This window comes from Erpetoichthys calabaricus, chromosome 6 (genome assembly GCF_900747795.2).
Source record: "Erpetoichthys calabaricus chromosome 6, fErpCal1.3, whole genome shotgun sequence".
NCBI lineage: Eukaryota > Metazoa > Chordata > Cladistia > Polypteriformes > Polypteridae > Erpetoichthys > Erpetoichthys calabaricus.
This window is the reverse complement of record NC_041399.2, coordinates 155,935,706-155,944,808: the sequence shown is the minus strand read 5'-3', so window position 1 is coordinate 155,944,808 and position 9,103 is coordinate 155,935,706. Positions and strand designations below refer to the sequence as shown.

The window sequence follows — 9,103 nt, the reverse complement described above, 5'->3', positions numbered from 1 at the left end:
TGATGTCAGGGGTTGTTTGCTGGCAAGATAAGCTCCATTTTTCAATTAATCATATTTGGGAAAGTGATGTTATAGATAGTGAAGTATAGAGAAGGCCAGAAGGAGTTGCATTGCATCTTTGTGGACCTGGAGAAAGCAGATGACAGGGTGCCTTGAGAGGAGCTGTGGTATTGTATGAGGAAGTCAGGAGTGGCAGAGAAGTATGTAAGAGTTGTACAGGATATGTATGAAGGAAGTGTGACAGTGGTGAGGTCTGCAGTAGGAGTGACGGATGTATTCAATGTGGAGGTGGGAGTACATCAGGGATCGGCTCTGAGCTCTTTCTAATTTGCAATGGTGATGGACAGGTTGACAGACGAGATTAGAAAGGAGTCCCCATGGACTATGATGTTTGCTGATGACATTGTGATATGTAGCAATAGTAGGGAGCAGGTTGAAGAGACCCTGGAGAGGTGGAGATATGCTCTAGACGTGAATGAAAGACAAGACAGAATACATGTTTGTGAATGAGAGGGAGGTCAGTGGAATGGTAAGGATGCAGGGAGTAGAGCTGGCAAAGATGGATGAGTTTAAATACTTGGGATCAACAGTACAGAGTAATGGGGATTGTGGAAGAGAGGTGAAAAAGAGAGTGCAGGCAGGGTGGAATGGGTGGAGAAGAGTGTCAGGAGTGAATTGTGACAGACGGGTATCAGCAAGAGTGAAAGGGAAGGTCTACAGGATGGTAGTGAGACCAGCTATGTTATATGGGTTGGAGACGGTGACACTGACCAGAAAGCAGGAGACAGAGTTGGAGGTGGCAGAGTTAAAGATGCTAAGATTTGCATTGGGTGTGGCAAGGATGGACAGGATTAGAAATGAGTACATTAGAGGGTCAGCTCAAGTTGGACAGTTGGGAGACAAAGTCAGAGAGGCGAGATTGTGCTGGTTTGGATATGTGCAGAGGAGAGATGCTGAGTATATTGGGAGAAGGATGCTAAGGATAGAGCTGCCAGGCAAGAGAAAAAGAGGAAGGCCTAAGAGAAGGTTTATGGATGTGGAAGGAAAGAGCAGGAAGGGGTCTAAATACCTAAAGATAAAAACCAGCCTAAAAAAAAAATATGATTCAAAAATCATTCAAAAAGTGTAATCCTAGATCTAATGTCCTTTCACTGCTTTGAAAAAGAGTGTTCAATTCAAAGCTAATATTTTACACTACCTACGCCATCTTATATAGGAAGGACATGATGACACAAAATGGCAGGCATAGCAACTGTAAAGAATATGGCTGTGGCCATTCAGAGATTGCTGAAAATGGCAGTGACTACCCAAACAACAAAGCACAAATTTCATTTTTAGAATGTCAGGAAAAATATAAGTAATCACATGTGGGATCACTTGTGCTTAGTGCTGTATAGACACTAGCTAGTTCAGCTCTCCTGGGACACCTGCTTTTTTCTTCAACTTTATTTACTTTTTCATCCCAGAGATAAACTTACTATGCCACATTGGCAAACTGATTTTTTTACTATCCTAGCTGGATCTTGACACCTACCGTTTGTGTATTATTTGCCAATAACCATTTGTATCTTTACTTTCTTGGTGAAGAACAAAGTGTAAAGGAAAGTTGGCATTCATCCTTCTTACTCCCATCTTAGGTATTCTATTAACTGTTCAGTCTTAATTAGTGACTAAAACTTCTCAGTTCTGAAATAAACCAAAAGTCTTAGCTGTCCACATTTTTTTCATATAGTATTTGCATGGGAATTAATTATCAGCAATCCTTGTGTATTGTAGATTGATTATTGGTAAAGACACCAATGACTGAAAATTAATTCATGTTAGTGCCATTTTAAGGTAAAACCTTTAATCCATGTATCGATCAGTTGTAATAGATGCCAGTGCAGAAATGAACATGCTGGTGCCCTGGCATTGTTCTTCAGTCCAACCCTGCCGGGTTATCAGTGTGTCAGTATCATGGAAGGACAGGGGAGATAACCAGTCAGGAATACATGCTCCTCTGATTTGCTAGAGGGCAGAATCCCTCAGTCACAATTGCCACAAGAGCACCCGCAGGGCATGCAGGGACCTGTAGCCCTTGTGGCAGCCCTGTTGGGTCTGGTGGGGGCTGCCAGGGGTAGCTGCCAGGATTAATAATCCCTAGTTTGCTGGCATTCCATTTGACCTGAAAGTACTTCCAACGGGCAGTGTCCTAGCACTGGAAGTACTCCTGGGTCTGAGATAAAAGAAGCCACTCAACTCCAAAAAAGGACAAAGCTCGCCTGGAGGAGTGGAAGGAGAAAGAAAAAGAGAGAAAAATTGAATTGCACTTGTGTGTTTATTTACAAGAAACATTTTTGTAAGATATTTGCATAAATAAACCTTTTGTTGTACCGGAACTTGTGTCGTGCTGGTTGTGTCTGAGGTTTGGGATTCTGTAATGCTCCCCAGCTGGTCACATAGTACAATAATAATAAGTGTATATTTTGCATGTAAAATGTCTGATGTCATTATTTTAATACATTTTATAAAGTAATATAGTCATTACATGTATACATAGTCATTACATTATATATGGCCCTGCCCGGGGTTTGTTTCCTGCCTTGCGCCCTGTGTTGGCTGGGATTGGCTCCAGCAGACCCCCATGACCCTGTAGTTAGGATATAGTGGGTTGGATAATGGATGGATGGATGGATGGATATATATATGTATGTCCTGAAAAATTGTGCACTTGGTTTTACAAATATGCAATAATGTGCTGGTAAACAAGTATAATTACATTACGTTCAGAGTAAATTCATAACTACTTATCCATTCATTGACTGAACCAGCTTAATCTAATACTAAGGTTATGGGAGACTAGAACCTATATTAGCAGCACTGGGCAAAAGGCAGGAACTAACCTTAGAATGGATGGCAGTCCATTTGCTGGACACACTCGCGCAGTCTGATTCATAATGGGTCAGTATGGAGCTACCAGTAAATTAAACTTGCAGATCTTTGGGGTGCTATTGGAAAAATTGAAAAGTCAAGAAAAAAAATAATTTAGACACAGGGCAAATATGCAAACTATACAGAGATGGCAACCTGCCATTGATTGTAGTCCAGCATTGTGGAGCTGTAAGGCATCAGCACCAATCACTGCCCAATCAAAATAGTTTATTGTATAGAATCAACAGCAGCTAGAATAAAATTAAAAGTAACTGCTTGATCTTAACTGAAACATACACACATATTGAGACATACACTTCTTTCAATCAACACCCAACTAGACCAAATCAGCTTCACGCTGTGATTAAATCAAATGTACTTTTACTGTTTCATCTTGCAAAAGACAAGAGATAAGAGTATGGTTTATCTTTGAAAATTACTCTTGGGCTGCTACTCTCTACCATGATAATTGCACAGCATTTTTTATAGAAATTGTTGTTTTTATGTTCCCATTTTGCAATGACGAAATATTTTTCACTTTCAAAGTACAATATACAGTGGAACCTCGAGATACGAGCACCTCTGTATACGAGAAATTCAAAATACGAGGAAAGTATGAGCGAAAAATTCAGCTCTAAATACGAGCATTGGTTCGCGTAACGAGCCACGAGCCAGGCTGTGGGTATAGCTCGCGGCTTAGCAAGGGGGCGTGGTAGCAGTTGCGAGCCACGATCTGCGGTGTCTGCGTTTCTCACTTAAGTGCACAGGTGGGAAACTGCCCACATCCATGATTGTTCCTGTGGCTGATGGGCTGCAGCTGCCATGTCCTCCCCGCATATATAGAGAAGCGCGAGCAGGTTAAGGGGGAGAAAAAGTAAAAGAGAGAGAGAGAGAGAGAGAGAGAGAGAGAGAGAGAGAGAGAGAGAGAGAGAGAGAGAGAGAGAGAGAGAGAGAGAGAGAGAGAGAGAAAGAAAGAAAGAAAGAAAAGGCAGGCAGGCAAGTGCAGGCTCGCGCAGGCTCGCGTGTAGCTGAACAGGCGAGCCAAACAGCTGAAGCAGGACGGTGTAGAGAAGGTCAGCTGCATTAAGAGTGTCTCGCCTGTTTTAGAGCCCGCATGGGAGAAATAGGTGAGACGCTAACAGAGAAGAAGCACCGGGGATTGTCATCTGTTTTTAAAGACTGCTTCTTGTTGACGTTTTAACCTCGTGTTAAAGGATTGTTATTCTTGTGTATTTTAAACCTCCACTTCACAACTGTTTTAAGGATTATTTATTTAAAGATTTATTGAATGCTCTACTGCACTTTGGACACCTGTTTTGATTCTTTTAATAATCAGTTATATTATTTACCAGTGTTATTTATTAAAGGTAGACTACAGTATATATAATTTATCAGTGTTATTTGTTAGGAAAATTGATTTTTATGTTAATATATTTGGGGTGCAGAACGGATTAACTGGATTTCCATTATTTTCAATGGGGAAGTTTGTTCTAGATACGAGAAATTCGCTATATAAGCTCAGTGCTGGAACGAATTAAACTCGTATCTAGAGGTTCCACTGTATATATATATATATATATATATATATATATATATATATATATATATATACACATACATATACACACATAGATGCACTTACAATAACATAGAAATCAATATACAGTAATCCCTCCTCCATCGCGGGGGTTGCGTTCCAGAGCCACCCGCGAAATAGGAAAATCCGCGAAGTAGAAACCATATGTTTATATGGTTATTTTTATATTGTCATGCTTGGGTCACAGATTTGCGCAGAAACACAGGAGGTTGTAGAGAGACAGGAACGTTATTCAAACACTGCAAACAAACATTTGTCTCTTTTTCAAAAGTTTAAACTGTGCTCCTTGACAAGACAGAGATGACAGTTCTGTCTCACAATTAAAAGAATGCAAACATATCTTCCTTTTCAAAGGAGTGCAAAGCAAGCAGTCAAAAAAAAAATCAATAGGGCTTTTTGGCTTTTAAGTATGCGAAGCACCACCGGTACAAAGCTGTTGAAGGCGGCAGCTCACACCCCCTCTGTCAGGAGCAGGAAGAGAGAGAGAGAGAGCCACAGAAAATCAATACGTGCCCTTTGAGCTTTTAAGTATGCGAAGCTCCGTGCAGCCTGTCCTTCAGGAAGCAGCTGCACACAGCCCCCCTGCTCACACCCCCCTACGTCAGCGCAAGAGAGAGAGAGAGAGAGAGGAAGAGAGAAAGTAAGCTGGATAGCTTTTCAGCCATCTGCCAATGAAATCAACTGGGCAAACCAACTGAGGAAGCATGTACCAGAAATTAAAAGACCTATTGTCCGCAGAAACCCGCGAAGCAGCGAAAAATCCGCGATATATATTTAAATATGCTTACATATAAAATCCGCGATGGAGTGAAGCCGCGAAAGGCGAAGCGCGATATAGCGAGGGATCACTGTAAACAACATTAACATCATTATCATATGAGAATATGAAGTAATATATAAGAAGCACATTTCATATAAATATAAATTATTAAACAGTAAAATCTTCTTCAATAATTTGCTACCGTGGCTTTTCGTTGGTCTGTCCAGGATTTTAAATCACATGTAGCTTGCAAACCGTTTCACCTATTGACTTGAAATGTGGTACACATATAATACGTCACGTCTGCTATCCGCTTTATGGGTGATGAATGTATTACTCTTTTTATGTTTATTTTATTTTAGAATCAACTCCTATCTGCGCACACCAGGGCGGCCGTGGGCAGATGCGTATGGTGTATTCACTCCATGTTATCGTGCATTGCGCTGTCACTGGTATTTTCATAAAAGAATTTGAACAATATATAAGAAGCGTATAAATTATTAAACAGTAAAACATTAACATTTAAGAAGTAAAGTTACATTGAGTACTACTGCAGTGCCTTCGGGTATACCTCATTTTTTCTTTGCCCATTACATGCTTAAATGTATAAATTTTTTGGTGTACCTACCCGAGAACACGCGACATATAACCGACCGTGGGAGAAGCATGGATTTTAAACACGCGTTGAGTTCATCTGCTGGTCTCCCTCGTGGAATAACTGGTAATGTTTGAGTAAAATCTACAGCGAGTAAAACGACATTACCTCCTTTTTTTTTTTACGATCTCTGAGATCTTGCTTTTTTCGGTTCAAGGCTTCATAAGCTCTTTTATGTTCAATGTTGTACTTAATAAGTACTAATTATCCCAAACCATCATCTTTGAATGTTGCAAGACTTTCGCCTTGTATGTAGATCGGGGTAATTACATTCATTGCATTCCTAGTGTGAATCACAATCTGATTGTATGGGTGGTTACCTGGCACTGTAGGGTTGCCACCCGTCCTTTAAAATACGGAATCGTGCCGCGTTTGAGAATGAAATTGCGCGTCCCGTTTTGAATCAATACTGGACGGGATTTATCTCGTATTTTTTTTATCATTTTTTTTTTAAAGCAGCGTGTCATGCAAATCATCCCACACGCATTTTATGAAGATGCCTCCTTTCCTACTTTTCATTGGGTAATACTTGATGTCATCGTTAGTTTGATTGGTCTTTTTAACTGTCCAGTGAGGAGGGCGTGTCTTTTAAGTAGAGTGTGCAAAGTGTTGGCACTGAGATGTGGCGTCAGCGCCATAGTTGAAGCCCCTAACGTTGCGGTCAGCAAGTCGGCTAACATCCGCCATGTGCCGTCTTTCAGTTGCGAGAAGCAGATCATAGAATGGTTGAAACTGTTGCCCCTAACGTTGCGCCATGGCTTGTGGTTCGTTTATACCTCGTGTCTTCTCATTAAACTTTAATCTCAAGAATATGTTATTGCAATCCGCAGCGGGAGCGTTTCTATAAACTTAATTTAAACTTACGTTTTACACCGTGGTTTGTTTCCCTTATGAACATGCTTGTATGCTTAACTCGCTCCGTTCTCAATTGTTTAATTAATTTTTTGCTGTTCGCTGTTTGCGGGTCTTCCTCCATTTCCCCCTACTTCGTTCTTTTATCTCGCGAATATGTTATTGCAATCCTTAACGGGAGCGTTTCAATAAACTGATTGAAAATAGTTTTGCATTTACCTTTTTAGTAAAAGGCAAGCTTTTAAGCCTGAGAAATCACCCCGTAAATGCACACGTTTAATTGGACATTTGTTAATATGTATGGTTACACAGTATTAAAAGACAGTGAACAACGTCAGTTACCTTTGTTCCCGCGTTTGATAAAAGGTGAGCTTTTAAGCCTGAGAAATCACCCCGTAAATGCACACGTTTAATTGCACATGTGTTAATATGTATGCTTACACAGTATTAAAAGACAGTCAAAAATTAACGTCATTTACCTTCGTTCCCGCGTGTGACTCGTGCTGTAAATCTCTTCCTTGTTTTTAGTTCACGTGATTACGTAGGAGGCGTGATGACGCGATACGTGACTCCGCCTCCTCCATTACAGTGTATGGACAAAAAATATGTTCCAGTTATGACCATTACGCTTTGAATTTCGAAATGAAACCTGCCTAACTTTTGTAAGTAAGCTGTAAGGAATGAGCCTGCCAAATTTCAGCCTTCCACCTACACGGGAAGTTGGAGAATTAGTGATGAGTCAGTCAGTGAGTGAGTGAGTCAGTCAGTCAGTCAGGACTTTGCCTTTTATTATTATAGATTTGCCTTTACATGTTTGAATGAATTATAGCAGAGATCACACTGTATTGTACTGAGACAATGAGTGTCAACTTAACTCAAAATGGATTCAGTGTAATATGTATTGTTGCAAATAAAGCATTGTAAATTTATATACAGTATTTATATACAATCAGGGTCACAGGGGCGAAACAACACTGGGCACAAAGCAGGAAACAGTCCATCATGGCATCCATACACATGTTGTGTACTTGTTATTTTTTCCATACTATGTACAGTTGGGGAAACAATTAAGTTTACTTACCATTTGAACATAGCAGAAGTGGTATTTCTTTAAATGCTATATTATAGGATCCTCTGTGTGTGTCTCAGTAAAATGTATCAACACTTGAAAACATACTGCACAATGCAATCATTTGTAAAAGTTCAATGCTTAATTAAGTTTTTCTTTAAGAAGTCATAATGAATTAATATTATAAACCTAATTAATAATTATTCAGCAGGTTTTCTAAAAATTTTGAAACTATCACTTCTGAATATTTTTTTTTAACTTTTGAGCAAATGAATGAATAAAAAAAGGCTGTAAGTACACAAATTTTGATTTGCCTGTGACAGTGGTTGACAACATTTTAATGTAACTTCAAGAACAGTTTGCTTCATTATGAGACATACAGTTCAACTTTAAAAGATGGTGTTGTTTGGGCTTGAAAGTTTTTTGTAAAGCCTAAGAATGCTACAGTGTAAGAAATAATAAGAGGGAGATGATGAAGTGTTTGGTACCAGCCAGGTGCCCCATTTAATAAGAAACTGAAACTTGTAAATCAAAAGGTCTAAGACAGCATTGTGGACATCAGGAATCTGATTTCCTTTCACTCAGGTCTTAATACTTGCTCTCTGCTGCAGAGCTCCCTCTGAATATGGGTTTGTCAATCAACACCAACCTCAAGTGTCATTCTTTCAATAAGCCAATGGGCAGAAGAAGCAGGACTTAAAGGACAAAACTGGAATTGGGGTTATGGCTTGTTGTGGGTCTCATCTTCTGGAAAGAAAAGAGAGGGTTAGCAGCTGTTCTTCCTTAGGCACTGCAGGTTGTGTAGTTACCATATAAGAGCCCTGTGCATTGAAAGGTGTTAGCAATGTAAGCAGCAGAATGAGATATCAGGTACACATTTTGTTGAGTCATCAACAACGTTTTCATTAAGAAATCACAGTCAAGTTGGCTTTAAAACAAATAATAATGCTTTCTTAATAGATGCTAGAGCATTTATTTAATTCTGAGGGGAAGAAGTAATTTAATCTAAGCAAAACCACAATCAAAATTGTTGTAACTACTAATTGGGGGAGAACAAATCCTGTTTAGAGGAATATTAATGGATATAGCCAGTAAATTATTAGATATTATATTCAGATAAATATGAGATGGACTAAGTACAGAGCGGTGTTTCTGTGAAGGAAAATCTAATACTTGAAAGAAGGATAGATCATTGCCAAAGCAAATACTTTCACAATGTTTTCATTTATGATTAATTTCTTTGCCAATGCAATTATGGGT

General features: G+C 39.4%; 1 protein-coding gene across 1 annotated transcript in view; it reads left to right on the top strand.

The window, feature by feature from the left end:
* LOC127528431 (V-set and transmembrane domain-containing protein 2A-like) overlaps positions 1-9,103 on the top strand; it is a 121,495-nt gene that overhangs the window by 90,218 nt on the left and 22,174 nt on the right. The window lies entirely within an intron of this gene.